The sequence below is a fragment of the Rosa chinensis genome, chromosome 2 (genome assembly GCF_002994745.2).
Source record: "Rosa chinensis cultivar Old Blush chromosome 2, RchiOBHm-V2, whole genome shotgun sequence".
NCBI lineage: Eukaryota > Viridiplantae > Streptophyta > Magnoliopsida > Rosales > Rosaceae > Rosa > Rosa chinensis.
The window spans coordinates 47686562-47705263 of NC_037089.1; the positions used below are offsets into that span (position 1 = coordinate 47686562).

Consider the following 18702-nt stretch of genomic DNA (forward strand, 5'->3'; position numbering starts at 1 on the left):
TCTCACTTTTACCCAAATTCAAATCTTGATGCTCTTTGAACAAATTAATGAAGATTTGTTGGTGAGGATGTGAGAAAAAGAAAAGAAAATGAAAAATGGAAAATGGGAGTAGTGGTCTCGGTGGATGGGAGGGAGAATGAGAAATGGGTGATTGGTCTGATGGGAAAGGGCAGAAGCCCTTCCCCTTTGCGTTGCGGTGCTCTAGGTTGAGAGAGGTGAAGAGCCTCCGTGTAGACAATATATATGTATATATGGCTGGTCTCCAGGCTACCAATTACGAGAGAGAAGTAAATGAGTGGTCTTGAAAGAAAGGAAAGGACAAGAAAAGATGGTGAGGTGGCTACAAATCATTGGCGTGAAGGAGAAAGAGAAAAATGGTCAGCAAAGTACCAATTAAGCAATTGGTCTATTGCTGAATGGATAGACCCCCACGTCCAGCTCTCATTCTTCTCTCTTTATTTTTCTTTATTTTTTCTATTTCTTCATTTTCTTTCATATATATATATATATATAGAAAGGGCTTCCACTAAGGGATCCCTTTTTTTGGTCTTTTATAGGGATAGACATTAGACCAACTTTTAGATCATATTTTCACATCTTAACCGTTCAGTTTTTAGGTCCTAATGTATAGATCACTTCTGCAAATTTTCAGCCAAATTGGTGATCGTTAAGGCTTCCAAAACTGCAATTTACACGAACGGACCGAATCTGTCGAACAGGAACCGTTCGTGTTTATAATGGTAAATTGCAGTTTTGGATGCCTTAACAATCATCAAATTGGCTGAAAATTTGCAGAACTGATCTATACATTAGGACCTAAAAACTGAACAGTTAAGATGTGAAAATATGATCGAAAAGTTGGTATAATGCTTATCCCTATAAAAGACCAAAAAGAAGGATCCCTCACTAGAAGGGCCCTGTATAATCTTCTACACAATCTCATTATATTTTCACACCAATCATCAAGGAAGTAGTTGGGTTTCACTTCTCTCACTGACATTGACATGGTTGACTGGAGCCACTATTTTGTCTTTTTGTCCGAAACTCCAATTAGCTCTATTTTCGCATCATTTTCTCATAATTTAAGTAATTCAGCTTATTTTCTGCAAAATAAATAAAAATAGATTAATTACATAATAATTGACTTAAGAATTAGCTTATTTCTAGTGTTTTAGATACAATTACACGCATAGAAATGCGTGTAATCAATTTCTTATTTGAAATATATCTGCTTCTTGATAAGATATTTGTTCCTCAACGAGATATCTCTTTCGCAACGACATATCTCTTCCTCGCCAAGATATCTGCTCTTGGACAACATATCTCCTCCTCAACAAGATATCTTGTCCTATTTTTCACGATTGAGTTCTTTCATTGCACAGAAAGCTGACCAAGTGGCTACTAGTTTTGTCTACATAGTTCACTTGTATATTGCATTACGATATATAGTTTAGACTTCTACTACAAAATTCATCTAATTTCGTCTATATTTCATCTAATTTGGTTAAATTTTGAAAATCCACTGATAGAAGACTAAGTCATCAAAGTATATTACCAAATTTTCCAACTAAGCCATCAAACTAACTACAAGTAAGTCAACTGAGTTTGGTTGACCCAAAATCTCTTCCAGACGTAGCCGCACCGTCAAAATCCTTATGCCTACTGCCAATCTTTGCACGTTGTCAATTGTCCAGAGCCTTCCATGTCTTCTCAATCTTCTTCTTGACACAAAATATAGGTTGTCCCATGACTTCACTATTCCATTGTTCACGCACCAAAGGATCACAATCAGAGGCTTGCAACCAGAAAGTTTCAAAAAGGAAATGATGGACGGTCGGTTTTGAGTCATCAGATGGTTCAACACTCTCCTGGTAGCCTCATTGCAGATACCTCTGCAATTCCAACTTAGGATATCCATAACAATGGACACAATTGCGAGATCGAAAAAAACCCTAGAGGTTCAATCTTATCACCCTAGAGAACACCTAGGAACAGTTCGGAGCAACAGACGTCGTCGAGAATTGGAGACGATTGTTGGATACGATATCTCAAATTCTAGGTGGATATGTAATTGAGAAATTTACAAAAAAAAAAAAAAAAAAAGTTTATCCAGGCTAACGGGTAAGCATGTTACAATTATTGAATATTCTAGACCGTTAGATATATTTTGTATTTTAATTATGTCCGACGGTCTAAAATATTCAAAAATGATGAAATATCAAATCCACCGGTGAAGTGTTATGCATTGGAAATATGAGTCGTCTTTTTATAAGAGAATATTAATAATATGGATATCTCCATCTATTTTCAATTAATTTGGGGCAGATGTTGTGCGCATATATATATATATATATATATATATATATATAGGGTTTCGATCAACAGACATCATAATTTACACAAATTTCGACGCATCTTGTAAGCCATTAAATTTTAAAATGTTCAATGGTATGGATTTATTGTTTTAATGATGTCAACACAACACCAAGTGATGTGGATAATGATGTGGCATTATTACATATTCCAATATAAAATTATAAATGAATCTAAAAGAAAAAAAAATTAAAATTTAGAGATACATGACATACACTATCAAAGGAGGAAAAAAAAGAGAGGAGAAAAAACGTCGAACGCTGAAAAGAAGAACTTCATTGAATAATCAAAGCAATTGCATATCCAAACTATTATGTATGAAGAATCGTGATCAATATCACTTCTAATTAGAAACAGTGTAGCTAGCATACACATGGGAGTTTTGAGATATGTGCAGGATATATATACCATGATCAGCCATCCCAAGCAAATTTCCACAAAGCTTGGTGTACATACTACACCTCTAGAGCCACAGAACACCATGAAGTGGATTTTACTCAACTTACCCATTGAGAAATTTCTCTCCTGTAAGTCCCTCATATTCTGGTTGTTTTCAATTTTTTACACCTGATGGCGATGGAAGAACACGCTTCAAAACTGGGTGGGCTACTTTATATGAATGGAAAGCTAGTTGGGAGGATACAGATGAAAGTGTAGAGTTGGAGAAGAGGATCTTCTCCAGTGTTTGACTTTTGTTCTTCTGCTCTTCCTTAATCTTTTTTTTTCTCTCTCTCTTGGCGTGTGATCTGCTATTGTTGTTCTTCTTTTGTTCTTTTGATTGTGTACAATTCTAATATAAATAATATTTAATTTTTTCTTTTATTAAAGAAAAATTTAAATTCAATTATAATTAGATTGGAATATGTAATGTCACTTCATTATCCACATCACTTGGTGTTGTGTTGAAATCATTGTTTTTTGAAATCCAGACCATATATTGAACATTTTAAAATCTAATGGTTCACAAGATGTGTCAAAATTTGTGTAAAATATGACGTCCCTTGATCCGGACTCATATATATATATATATATATATATATATATTCAATCAAAAGAAACCTTTGTAGGAATCATATTTTACGAAAGCAACTCAAACATATTTGATCTATATACAAAATTCATATAAATTGAAGCTCCATAAGAATAAGAATTGTTAGAGGTTATGAACAATTTGAAATAATAAAAAATAATAAAACAGAAATTAAAAGATGGCTTTCAGAAAGATTGATTTTGTACATGTGAATTACCCACGAGAAGAAATGAAATGTTATTTCTTTTGTATTCACTGTCATAAAAGAAGAATCGGATTTAAAGAAGAGTAGAATTAGAGGCAAAACAAATGTGACTGAATATGTTCGATCAGGATCATATATGCATTCTTGAGCAAGCTGGGGTCTTGAAAAAGACATCAATTCAGGACCATATATGTTTGTGTATATGTTCGATCTCATCAAAATACAGGCAAAACAAATGTGACTGAATTAAAACTAGCTCGCTAGCTAGCCTCCAATTAACCTTATCATTCTAGAGAGGAGAAAAGCCACACGAAGAAAGAAGTCACAAGGAACCAAGCAATATAACTTCATCTATACTCCCAAACCACTCAACTTGGCCTTTTGCAAATGTCAATTTCTACTTTCTAAACCGTTTTGGCGAACTTGAGAATATGTTGTCTCTATCGTTGTTCTATATACACATAATTATTAGTGATTAGGAGTTTAGGACTGTTATATATATACCAAGACATCTTCTAATTTTCTTACGTTGCTTTTGACATGTTACCGGATTATGACAATTAAACAATACATCTTAAACCAAGTCGACCAATAACAGAGCTTCAAAGTTTTAGCATTACATTATCCCTATTATCTGGTGATAAAACATTATCCTTTAAATCAGTAAGTTAGAGATAATTTCAGACAAACTTAAAATTAGAATCTATTGTATGTTTCCCTAGCTATTTATATTAAACTCGAATACTCATTGGTGTTCTAACTACCAATAATTGCTATTGTCAGACACATATGGCTTGTTCTACTGCCATTGCTTTAGCAATATGCATTTTCTCTCTTTTTCACAATATAGGAGGGACGCTTAGTGATGGGGGCTGTGACCTTTCTCGAGGACAATGGGTCTATGATCCGTCCTATCCTCTCTACAGTTCCACAGACTGTCCCTTCATTTGGAAGGAGTTTGATTGCCAAAAGAATAGTCGACCAGACAATGAGTACCTCAAGTACAGATGGCAGCCCGCTTCTTGCCAGACACCAAGGTACCAATCCTCTTTTCTCTCTTCATCTTCTCTTATCGTTCTTCGACATGTTTGATGTCTGCCTTCGTGAAGAATTCATCAACCGGCTTCCACACGAGTGTAATGGCCTTCAATGGATACTGTTTTTTCTTGGACTCGTGTATAAAAATTAGCAGAGTTAAGAGGGAGGTTAAGAATTTATTAAACATTTAAAATTTTGGGACTCGAGGTGGTTACCGTGATGAGTTTGCTAATTAAAAGTTTCATTAGGTTGACTGATGAATTTCTTGATGTAAATATCTTATAAAAATATGTACGTGTAGGTTCAGTGGTAGTAGATTTTTGGAAAGATTTAGAGGGAAGCGCATACTGTTTGTAGGAGACTCACTGAGTATGAATCAATGGCAGTCCCTCACATGCATGCTTTACAAATCAGTGCAAGCCAAATACACCATAAACAGGATTGGAGGCCTCTCCATATTCAGCTTTCCAGTAAGCTAGCTTAATTTCCTCTCAAGCATATGCAGCAAGATCAATGTTGAATACATATAGGATCACACATCGGAAATTCAGTCTTGTGTTTCATAATTTCCTAACATAGGCAATTAATTATGTTGCATAAACTCCAGTATCGTCGAAGTAGAAGAATATAAAGGTAATCCGAAAATGATGCATGCATGGGCTAATTTAGTATAAATTCGATGCTCTAGCTTTTTGGTCACTTATGGTAACGCACAGCTAATTTGTAGGCATATGATGTTTCGATCATGCTGTCCCGAAATGCATTTCTAGTAGATACAGTGCATATGAGAAATGGGAATGTTCTGATGCTGGACTCAATTGAGAATGGAAGTTACTGGAGAACCTTTGATGTTATCATCTTCAATACATGGCATTGGTGGCTTCATACTGGAAAAAAAACAACCGTAAGTATGCATCAATTCTCTTTTTGGAGTGATTTTTGCACTACACTTTGTATTCCATTAATTAACCATGCAAACTAGAGCGCAAGTATTCAATGTTAAATGTGGAGAGACAAGCTAGTGTACTGATGGGTATGAGATACCCTCATTTACAACTATTTGAACAAAAATTTACAAGTATTTGAACCAAAATTACAACATTCAGAACAAAAGTTACCATATTCATTTATACTATTTACATATAGTTAAACAAAAATTACAACATTGACAACGAATTTGTTCAAAAGCTTGTAAAAATGTCATAAGAGGTGTAATTACCATTATTAAGACTAAGATTACAACATTGACAACGAATTTGTTCCAAAACTTGTAAAATGTTATAAGAGGTGTAATTATCATTATTAGAACTAAGATTACACAAAGTATGACTCAAATTACAACTTTGACAACAAAATTTGTTCTCACTTTTGTAAATGTGGGTATGAGATACCCACCACTACACTAGAATTTCCCAAATGTGGAATGCCAAAATCACTTTTTCTTTTTTTTTTCCTCTACTTTTTCGTTTTTTTCCTCTGCTTCGTCAAATCTTTAGAAACTTAGAAGTGGGTAACCAATTCACGCAGGTGGGCTTTTGTTCGTTATGGACTGAATAATGCCCACAAAGACATGAATCGCATGGTGGCGTATGAGAAAGCTCTAAATACATGGAAGAGATGGGTGGAGTCAAGTGTGGACACTGATAAAACAAAGATCTTCTTCCAGGGTGTTTCTCCTGATCATGTGAAGTAAGTACTTATGCACTTGTGCATATACATGGGAGAAAGAACCTTTATTTTTCTCTGTGTTTGGGTTTGTCAAGATTTAATTAGCAGTGGTTTTTCCTTATATAAAGTATTAACTACCATGTAATATCATATTTTTGACCTTATGTTTATATATAGTCCAAGAGAATGGGGTGATGATGCAAACTCAAAGAGTTGTTTGGGAGAAACTGAACCAGTGAAGGGGACACAATATCCAGGAGGTTCACACCCAGCAGAAGTTGTTTTAGAAAGGGTATTGAGAAAAATGTCAAAGCCAGTTCATTTGCTAAACATCACCAGACTTTCACAACTAAGAAAAGACAGTCACCCTTCAGCCTATGGCTTCAGCGGCCACCGTGGCATGGATTGTACCCACTGGTGTGTTCCCGGTGTTCCAGATACTTGGAACCAACTTCTATTTGCAGCACTCTTCCAGGGCTCATGACCTATTCTCTTCTCTTTATAATCTTTGGTGAAAGAATCATGAATTATATCTTTGAAATTGTCATTGAATAACAATGTTTTCCTCTTGAAAGCATTAGCATGCAATTTGTACTTGAATGTGTACATGTGTTGCTTGTAACCACAAAAAAGATTGCAGTTGCAACTACTAGCTAGGAACTAGCTAGGGTATATAAAGGAAGCCTTCAATCTTCATATATTGTTATAGGAACTTGTAACCAATCAGATTGGAATTTGGAATCAATGATTCAATGGATCCATATGTATGGAATTTATGACAATACTTCAATAAACATATGAATTTGTTGGTTTAACCAAAAAACAAATAAAAATAAAACAATTGTTACTTTTGTACGTTGTCTGCTGTCCTAAAAGTTTCCAAAAATATGCCTAATGTATTTGAGGCAGTTGATGTGTTGAAAGTGTTGTTGAACACCACATTTACTGTTAAAAGAGTGATCTCCTCCTCAACGTACTTGTCCTCGTTGCTTTTCAGGTCCAGACACTAGAATTCAAGCATTATGGTTCCGCAGCTTCTGGTTCTATAGTCAATATACGGGTATCTTATCCTAGTTAAAATGGTAATGGATTTTGCTTCTCTACATGTACCTTAATTTATAGATTTTGTTTATTCATGTATGCCAGCATTTGAGTATATATAGTATAAGAAACACTTTCTATTCATAGGCTGTAGAATCACTGTAAATTTGTATGTAATTAGGATTTTATTTAATTAGGATATCCTGTAATTATGGAAAGATTGTTTCCTATTAGAGTTAGACTACTCCTTTGTACTTGTATATATACCCTCATTGTGGGATGAATAGAATCATCAAATTAACCCTGAATTGAAGTATTCTTTTCTACTTGATATCAGAGCCAGTTCAATCCTTTGAACTTGCGCTGCATCCTTTGAATCATGAATCCTGAATAACACCACAAACCGCTGCGTACCATCACCATTGAATTCCAAACCACCATCACCCTACCTTTTTTTTCGAAAAAAAAATTCAGATCCATCTTGAAACCCTAGAAAACCCAATCCTGCAAAAATCCCGAATTCCTCAATGGCCGGACCTGTAATTGAAGGTGAACAGTCAAATCCCGAGAAGGCAATGGTGCCATCCTCACAAGTCATCCATCACCACTACACCACCCAACAAGACAACTCTGCGTTCCCAACAAGTGTTGTCTTGAATGAATCCAACTACACCATATGGGCTCCTCTCATGCGGATGCGCATTGGAGCACGAGGGAAGGTTGGTTATCTGACCGGAGTGAAGGCTGAACCTGCCATAAATTCTGCAGAGTATGAAGCTTGGGCCACGGACAATGAAAAGGTGAAAAGTTGGCTCATTGACTCCATGGAGTCCTCTCTTATGAACCGGTATATTCGTCTCCCTACTGCAAAAGATATTTGGGAAGCTGTAGAGAAAACTTTTTATGATGATTCTGATGAAACCCGGATCTTTGAATTGAACAAGAAGTGTTTTGAAGCAAAGCAAAATGGACGGCCTATTCCTACCTACTATAATGAGTTAGTGGCGATGTTCCAGGAGATTGATCAAAGGGTGGCCTCTCAGAATGATAATGTTGTAGCTGTAGTTCAAGAGACCTCAGCGATGTCCCCGATGCGTGTTCACATGTTTTTGAGTGGACTTGATCTAGAGTATGATCAGGTGCGTGGAGAAATCTTGCACAAGGAAACTAAATTCTCTTTGGAGTAGAGCTATGCTTACATTCGCAAGGTGCAATCAGAGAAACAGGCTATAGGGCATTCGATACCTATAAAATCCTCTATTATGGCTGTCCAACGCAAACCAGGTCCTCCTCCAGGCTTCTCACATCGTCCTCTAGGTAAACCATATCCATATGCAAATAGAAAGTGAATTGTGTGTGGGGAACTAGGTCATAGTAAAGAGCGGTGCTATGAAGTGATTGGTTACCCTAATTGGTGGGACTTCACCAAGAAACCACGAAAGAATCTGGGCAAGGCTGCCATTGCTACTACAGAGGAAGAACGTCTAGACAATGCCTCCGCTGATGTAGCACAATCAGGTATGAAGGGTAAGGTTACTTTGAATAATACATGGATAATTGATACAGGTGCATCTGATCATATGACCAATGACCCTAATCTTGTGAAAAACCTTAGACATTCCCCTCAGGTTGTTGTCTCTACTACTGATGGTACTCCAACTCCGGTCACCGGAGAAGGTTCTATTGTTTTATCTGATACATGAACCCTTGAATCTGTCTTAGTTGTGCCATCACTAGCTTATAATCTCCTGTCTGTTGGTCAAATTATTTTAGCTCTTGCATGTATTGTGACCTTCTATCCGTCTTTCTGTGTGTTTCAAGACATTCTGACTCTGCAGATCCTTGTGGTGTTAGAAGGGGGAAATTGTACTACCTGGATTTGACAGAGACTGGAGAGAACCAGGAAGCATCTTTTGGGGCAAGCTAATCAGATCACTGGGGTAGAGAATGCGAAGGAAGCTGTATGGTTATGTTATCGCCGTTTAGGTCATCTATCTTTTAGTTATTTTAAGAAGCTGCAACCTCATTTGTTTTCTGTTGTCAGTGATTTGGATTTCCATTGTGACATTTGTGAACTAGCCAAGAGCCACCGTGTTTCATATTCACCAAGTCTTAATAAAAGTCATGTTCCTTTTATGAAAATTCACTCTGATGTCTGGGGTCCTGCGAAAATTCCTTCTCTTTCTAGAGCTCAATATTATGTAACGTTTATTAATGATTGTACTCACATGACATGGGTATCATTACTGAAGAATAACAGTGATGTATTTGGGATGTTTACCGAATTTCACAAAATGGTGGCAACTCAGTATCAAAAATCCATTAGAGTGTTTCAATATGACAATGGTGGAGAGTTTGTGAATGGCCCTAAGATTGAGTTTTGCTGGTCACATCGAATTCGTCATCAAACCTCTAATTCTTGTACTCCTCAACAGAATGGTTTAGCAGAACGGAAGAATAGGCAATTGATGGAAGTTGTTCATGCTTCCTTGTTTGGCATGAATATACTTCGGTCCTATTGGCGAGAAGCAGTAAAATCAGCAGCATATCTCATCAACCGTACTCCTTCACGGGTGATTGAGTTTTAGAATCCTCATCAGAAGCTTCATACACTTTTGACCATCCCTTCTATGCCTAATTTGGAGCCCGGGGTGTTTGGGTGCACAGCGTATGTTCATATTCCCAAGCCTCAACGCAGCAAGCTTGATCCCCGTGCCCGTAAGTGTATCTTTGTTGGTTATGCTGACTTCCAGAAGGGTTATCGATATTATGATCCTCTTACTGGCACTATACATGTCTCTCTTGATGTTGCTTTTAGTGAATCCGAGTCTTACTACTTAAGGGGAGCTTCTCAGTCTTCCCTTCATGGGGAGAGAGGTTGTGAAGGGAATCCTCGTTCTCGTTCTATTATTGATTTTGATGTCTTTGAAGACTTTGAAAATTTGGAGAATAGATTTGAAGGTAGAAATTCGGAAACAGAAAATGCAGTTGCCGAACAGAGCATTGTAAATTCCGAAATAGACAATGCGACTGCTGAACGAAGTGTTGCGAATTCCGAAACAGAAAATGCAACTGCCGAACAGAATGCGGCTGCCGAAAGAAGTGTCGCGAATTCCGAAATAGAAAATGTAACTGCCGAACAGAGTATTGTGAATTCCGAGACAGAAGAGACAACTTTTTTGGATAGTTTGAATCAAAATCAAGACATATTTGAAGCTCACACACAAGATATTTCCCCTTCTGCATCACCAACTGAAGATCCCGGTCAGAATGATCCACCTCAGATACCCCTAAACTGTAATGAGTCTTCTGGGTTAGAAAGTATCGAACCTAGCAAATCACAAAAGGTTACCAAGGGAATTCCTAAGAAACAATATGAACCAGATATCAAAGCTAAAGCTAAATACCCTATAGCTAATTTTATGTCTACCATAGGATTTATGGGTCACATGCACTTGTTGTTGATCAATTATCTACTGTATCTATTCCTAGTAACGTGCAGGATGCATTGATAGATCCAAAATGGACAAAGGAGATGAATGAAGAATTGGAACCTCTTCAAAAGAATGCAACATGGGAGCTAGTACCTATGCCGGTTGGAAAGAAGACTGTAGGATGTCGTTGGGTATTTACTGTGAAGCTTAATGCAGATGGAACTATTAATAGATACAAGGCGAGGTTTGTTGCCAAAGGATATACGCAACGCTATGGGATTGATTATCAGGATACTTTTGCACCTATGGCAAAGATTAATACTGTCCGGATTCTAATCTCACTTGCAGCAAACAAAGATTGGCCCTTGCACCAGTTTGATGTGAAGAATGCGTTTCTTAATGGGAATTTGGAAGAAGAAGTGTACATGGATGTGCCCCCAGGTGTTAAGAATTACCCAAGTGACGTTGGCAAGGTGTGTAAATTGAAGAAGTCTTTGTATGGCCTGAAGCAGTCTCCAAGAGCTTGGTTTGGAAGATTTTCAAAGTCCATGAAAGCCTTTGGATACAGACAGAGCAATTATGACCATACCTTGTTGATCAAGCGCAAGAGTGGTAAGATTATAGCTCTTATTGTGTATGTTGATGACATGATTGTTACAGGGGATGATCCGAAAGAGATAAATGAATTACAAAAGTATTTGTCAAAGGAGTTTGAAATGAAGGATATGGGACAACTGAAGTATTTTTTGGGTATTGAAGTTGAAAGGTCTAAGAAGGGGATTTCACTTTCACAGAGGAAATATGTTCTTGATTTACTTGTAGAAACGGGGATGCTGGACTGCAGACCCATCGAGACACCCATTGAGATGAATCACGGACTTGCTATCTATCCTGATCAAGTTCCAACTGATAAAGGGAGGTATCAACGTCTTGTAGGAAGGTTGAAATATCTTTCACATACTAGACCTGATATTGCTTATGCTGTAAGTGTTGTTAGTCAATTTATGCATTGTCCTAGTGAAGAGCATATGGATGCAGTCTTTTGTATTTTGAAGTACTTAAAGATGGCGCCAGGTAAAGGGTTACTGTTTCAGAAAAAAAAAAGATGAATTGGAAGTTGTTGGGTACACAGATGCAGATTGGGCTGGTGATAAAATTAATAGACGTTCTACATCTGGGTACTTCACTTTTGTTGGTGGGAACCTTGTCACTTGGCGTAGCAAAAAGCAGAAAGTTGTTGCCAGATCAAGTGCAGAAGCTGAGTTCAGAGGTATGGCACACAGAGTCTGTGAAATGTTGTGGATTCGTAATGTCTTAAAAGACCTGGGATACAAGCTTAAAAAGCCTATGGGTTTGCATTGTGATAATACAGCTGCCATTGAGATTGCACATAATCAAGTTCAACATGATAGAACAAAGCATGTGGAGGTTGACTGTCATTTTATTAAAGAAAATCTTGGCAGAAAGGTTATTCGCTTTCCATTTGTAAACTCAGAGGAGCAATTAGCTGATGTTCTTACTAAAGGAGTGTCCAGGAAGGTATTTGACAGCTCAGTTGACAAGTTGCGCATGATAGATATCTATGCACCAACTTGAGGGGGAGTGTAGAATCGCTGTAAATCTGTATGTAATTAGAATTTTATTTAATTAGTATATCATGTAATTATGGAAAGATTGTTTCCTATTAGAGTTAGACTACTCCTTTGTACTTGTATATATACCCTCTCATTGTGGGATGAATAGAATCATCAAATTAACCCTGAATTGAAGTATTTTTTTCTTCTTAGGCAAACTGTGGCATGAACGAAATGGTGTAGTGCTAGAAAAAAAAAAAAAAAAAAAAAAGATCGATAAGGGAGACATGAAAGCCAAAACCTCCTCTAGCAAATTACAGATCGACAAATAGGCAAATGAAATGAGAGGATTTCTTGAACAATGAGGTGCTATTGGCGTCTTATACTTTTATTCCGAGTAGGATCACTATCTCTACATTAAATTGATACAATTAAATCGATATGAGATTGATCATACTCTCACAGAAGTCAAGGATCAATATAAATATGATCACTACCGCAGTTTTCATTCGTCCTAGGCATTTGTAGTGGGGATTTCACTCGGTCCTTGATTTCAAGCCTAAACTAAACCAGTTAAATTGACAGAGTAATTAATTGATCCTAGAATTATTAGAAACGCATTTTCCACTATTTAAACTCCCCTAGCAACACTTCAGTTTCAACACTCAAACATCGGTGCTTCCAGTACTGCAATTGCTGCAGCATTGATCAGCTAGCTGTTGCACCAAATTAACACAAGGGAAACTTAGCAACAGCGGTACGTATGACCTTTATAATGGGAAATAGGTTTATGATAGGTCCTATGCATGACTACTATCCACTCTACAATTTAACAGACTGTCCCTTTATTACCAAGGAGTTCAATTGCCAGAACAATGGAAGACCAGACAATGAGTTTCTTAAATACAGATGGCAACCCACTTCATGCATAGTACCAGCATACACTCTCACACAGTCACACTGTTATATATACATCCTTTCTTTACTGATCTTGCAAATTTGATTGCAATGTGCTCGTCAGTAATGAAAGCGTTTAACAGCGCTTTAATTTGCTAATTAGTGTCATTGGCTCATTTTCCATTTGGGACATAGTACGTACTTACATATCCAGCTAGTGACGTAGTCGGAAACTGAATCAAGGAGGTCAATTATATATAAAGATAACAACTGAACATATATATTTTAGGAAACATATTTATGCGCATGTACCCAAGAAGGTTTACATGCATGTACTAAATATATGTTCAAATCATGGTTTCACCATATAATCATTTTTATACATATATGTAGGTTCAGCTGCAGAAGTTCTGTAAAAAGTATAGATCGAGGGAAGCGCATCCTTTTTGTAGGAGCCACAAGCCAAATACAACTTATCCAGAAATTGATTCATTTCTGATGGGGGATGGGTCTTAAAACATAGGCTTAGAAGTAAGAGCACACGTCACTAGAAATAAGAACACAACTCTTTATAGGCAGCTGAAAAGCTGTAATATTTTCATTATAATGTCAAAAAAGCTCCCTTTCAAAGATGACAAACTCTTGCTTAAATAGTATAAAACCAAATATTAAAGAGCAGGGCAAGAGACATTTAGTTCGTGCTCTATATTTGGGTAGTCACAATTGTAGCCTTTTATTAAAAATTAATAATTGTCTAAGGAAAATTGAAATTGGTAGAGAATTGAGTCATACTTTCATTGATAATAGGGGCCTTTATATATAGAGGATTACAAGCATAGAGATAGAATTGTACATAGAAACATAATCGTACATTGATTGGATATCTCCTAAGATTCTCCGAGAATATCTCTAATATAAACCCTATTTCAACTAGAGCAAGTAACCTCGAGTTTGGGCCAAATACATATTATGGATTTACTTGAACACTCCCCCTTGTGTCTCCCAAACATAGTGCTCCTCTCGTTGCCTCATTAAAAACCTTGCCAAGTAACAAAAACCCAGTGGGACAAAAATAACCTCGGTCAAAGGGGAAAAAGAGCACAACACACCCTTCACGTTTCAAGACCATACATGTAGACATCTCCCCATGATGTCTGCATCTCCCCCTAATGACTATGGTCATGAGAGTTCGGATAACTTCCGCAAACGATACTACCAACATGTTCCTCGAAAGTTGAATTTAGGCAATGACTTAGTGAACAAGCCTTCCACACTGTCCTCAGATTAAACCTAGTTCACTTTGATCTTGAGGAGAGTCTGTTGTTGTTGATTATGCTTAGTGTTGTCACTTTTGATGTAGCCTTGTTTCATTTATTCAAAATAAGTAGCATTATCCTAAATGCTCGTAGGCTCATCTGTGGTAGACTTCAAACCACAATTGTTCGAACATGGGTAATTATGGATCCAATCCATAAACATTCACGAACCACATCGTGAAGAGAAATAATCTCTGCATTGTTCGAAGATATAACGACTAAGGTCTGTTTTGTAGACCTCCAAGATATCACGGTCTTTACCCATGGTGAACACTTAACCATTTTGGGAATGACCTTTGTGTGGGTCAAAAAGATACCCAACATCAGCAAAACCTTCCAAAACACATGTTGTTTTGGGATGGGGATAGTGCACGCAAGCCAGTGTTGGCGGCATTCCTGGTGTGTGATGGGTCCGAATCCATCATCTCTCTGTAGGGATAGAACAAGCCTATATCAAGAATACATCTCAAGTACTGAAAGATATCTTTTACACCAATCCAATGGCGTCGCATTGGTGCAAAGCTATATCTAGCTAACAAATTCATGGCAAATGAGATATCTGGTATTGTGCATTGCGGTAAGTACAATAATGCGCCTATTGTACTCATGTAAGACACTTTTGCCTCTAGCACATCTTCGTCATCATCCTTCAGACGAAGATGATCCTTTTTAGGATCAAGACTACGAATGATCATAGGGGTGCTTGAAGGTTTGACCTTGTCTAAATGCCTAAGAATCTATCAACACGATGCTCAAGTTCCAAATTGAGATATAATCATGTTCTCCCAAAATCCTTCATCTCAAACTAGGATTTCAAGTGTTCAGCGGTTTCCCTTAACTCTTTAAGGGCTTCCAATGAATATCATGTCCAACATGAACCGCGATAGAATCCGAAACTTTTTATGGAAACGTGCGGGCATATCCCTTCCCAATCAAGTAGTCACTTTAGTGAGCATTTCAACTTCTTTGTAAATGCGCTCCGTGGTGTAGAGACACTTGACTTGGGTAAATGAAGTTCATCATGAACCTTCAGGTATATTCCGCATCTAGATCCCCATAGAGATACGTAGTGACCACATTTGTAAGCTGCATAATCAGTTATTCGGAAACTACCAAACTGACAATGTAGTGGAGTGCAATGACATCCATTACGAGAGAATATGTCTCATCGTAGTCGATTCCAAGGCGTTTTGAGAAGCCTTGCACCATAAGGCGAGATTGCCATCTCTTTTTCTCACCACGCTTTCTAACGAAGACCCATTAGTCAATAGGTTTTATGTTAGGAGGTGTTGGCATCACTGGCTCAAAAACCTTCCTTTTCGTTAGAGAATCCAACTTAACCTGGATCGCATCTTTCCATTTAGGCCAAATTTCTCTATGTTAGCATTTATTCATCAACGGAGCGTGGTTCGATATCATCGGACTCATCAAACTCATGCGCAACTATATCATTAATTATGATGGAGTTTCAATCTCACGTCTCATGTACACTAGTGTAATTTTCATAGAGCTCTATATTCTCAAGAATAGGTTCTGACGTTGAGGCGTCCCCCAACGATAACCATAACTCGGAAGATACTCATGAGATGGATTTTGAATCTTGATAATCAAAGGATTGGAATGTGCTAAAGTATCCTTCGAATCCATGGGCCTCCCACGCATCCTAGCTGGGGCCATGGCCTGTAACGCCAAAGTGTCACTCTCTTTGGCATTGGCGCCCTGCCTACCTCCATGTAGGGTAGTGCTACATCCTCTCATAGGGACGTCCTTCCTTGCAGGCATATTTGCTGCAGATGTGTGATCTAGTCACTTTAACAGGGATCAAGATGAGACGTAGTGGGGGCAGGCCATTACAATTCATGTCGTTCTTGCTGAACATCGATGTTCTTATCTCCTCCTAATGACTGGAAAACTGTCTCATCAAAGTGACAACCAGCAAATCTAGCCGTAAGGAGATCGCCATGCAAGGGTATTAAGTGGCAGACAATTTGTTGGAGTCTCAAATCCAACTGAGTTGCCCATTCGTCTGTAAGGACCCATTATAGAGCGTTGTGGCAGATCAATTGACACATAAATGGCTCACTCAAATGTGCCTAAGTACAAAATACTTGTACCCAGTCACTAGCTGTAACGTAAAGATACATTGAGTGGTGGTAGGTCGTAGACGAATTAGCATAGCTGCATGCGATATTGCATCACCCCAAACGGATATAAGGAGATTGGTGCGCATTACCAATGTCCAGACTACCATCGTAGTTGTTTCCGCGAGACCATTTGGGTGTGTACATGGGAATGTGATGTCCGACATCAGTCCCATTGCAATAACCATCGAAAGTCTTCGATGTAAACTCTCTAGCATAGTCAAATCTAATTGACTTAATCAGATGATTTAGGGAGTGAGCCCGTTGTAATATGATATGTGCTAGGAGTGTAGCATAAGCAGCATTACAAGTGGACAATGGCACAACACGTGACCAGCGTGTTTGTGTGTCAACCAACATCAGGAGATATTTAAATGTCCGCAAGTTGGTTGAATCAGTCCACAGAATCCCCATGGATTCTATGTAAGAACAAAATGAGTATTTTCATATCCTTTGCATAGGACGGTCTTAGTCCTAATTTCCCTAAAGAACGGGCTTTGTAAAACGAACAAAAGACCTTAGAATCAACCAATGAGGATTTTGGTTGGGCCTAAGCGTCTGAATCGCTATTTGAAGCAAAGTTGGTGATTGCAACATCACCTAGCACGTCATCACCATGATGTACGTTATCCATGGCATCATGGATAAGGACTGTGCCAGCCCTAGGCTAGTGGTGGACGGAGGCCATGCCCTAGGCAGCAGTGTCGGTCACACTTAGTCCAAGAATCAACTTTTGATTCATGTTTCATTTCGCTCGAGAGAAAGGATGTCCATGTGAAGTTTTTAGTAAATGGATCATCATATCATGACTAGGATGACCTATCCTGTCGTGACAAAGCCAATATGTGTTTAAATCCAAGAGATCTTCTTTCATAACTTTATTGGATTTAATAGCTCGAATAGTGACATAGAGTGCACTAGGGAGACACATAAACTTCTCTAAGATGCACCTTTGTTCACAATCGTTAGAGGTATTGCAAAGGAATTCATTTATGTTCTCTACACGCGCTTTCGCATGGAATCCGTTGGCTATTCATAGGTACGATTTGCCCTAGGAGCGTAGAGAGTTTCTGTGACAGTAATCAAGGTGTCATTTGGCAAGGGAAACTTGGGCTATTCCATGTCCTTGAATTAATATTGATGGCCCAGCCATCGTAGTCACAAAAGTTATATGCTCAAAATCAAAATGGAGTCATAATGAAAATAACTCAAAATTTTATTCATAAGCCAACGAAGTTACATCATTGTCTCTATGACCAAAGAAAATCTAATCCAAAATGCTAGCTAATGCAAAACAATGGTAGTCGTCTAACTTCTTTCAGTAATTCCAAAATAAATGTGACTAGGTGAGTAGAGAGATGTCGGTGGAGCAAGGCTTGCTTAAGTACCACTAATCTCATAACCTTCCTAGACATCACACTTACTTTGGGGGAGCCTACTTTGAAGAGAGACTAAACCATTTGCATCTACTACAAAAATATATGGCAATTGCCCATTACATCTCTTGGAAAAATAAAGACTTAAACAGAATTGGCTATCTATTGATCCCAGCCAGATTTGTAGTCTTTAACCCTTCATTCCAGATCATCTTCTTGATCTTCTTGTTCCACATAGTGAGCTTCTCTCGCTTCACAATATGATTTATAGGCGGTGACAATTTCTTCACGAGCTCTACAAATGTGTGCCCAATGACCGGATACTCCACATCGAGAACATACATCTCTTTGCTCAGACTCCATTGATTGAGGTGCTTTGAAAGCGTCATTTAGATGGCTCTTAGTGTTGGTGACGCCACCAACATGGCTAGAGGCGTTGCCTCCCTCTCTCTTTCCACGTTGACCTTTTTGATTCCGTGTTCGCCTATTTTGGTAGTTACCTTCCAAAGTAGAGCGATTATATGGACCAGAACGTCCAGAAGTATCCCTAAGATTAATGTTTTACTTTTGGCGCCCTCTCTTAGGGGCGCGACTATAATTGGATTCCGA

The 18702-nt window shown here is 38.0% G+C and overlaps 1 pseudogene; it reads left to right on the forward strand.

Moving 5' to 3' along the window:
* Positions 1 to 4305: 4305 nt before the first annotated feature.
* On the forward strand, positions 4306 to 6992 carry LOC112188686 (annotated as a pseudogene).
* The last annotated feature ends 11710 nt before the right edge of the window (positions 6993 to 18702 follow it).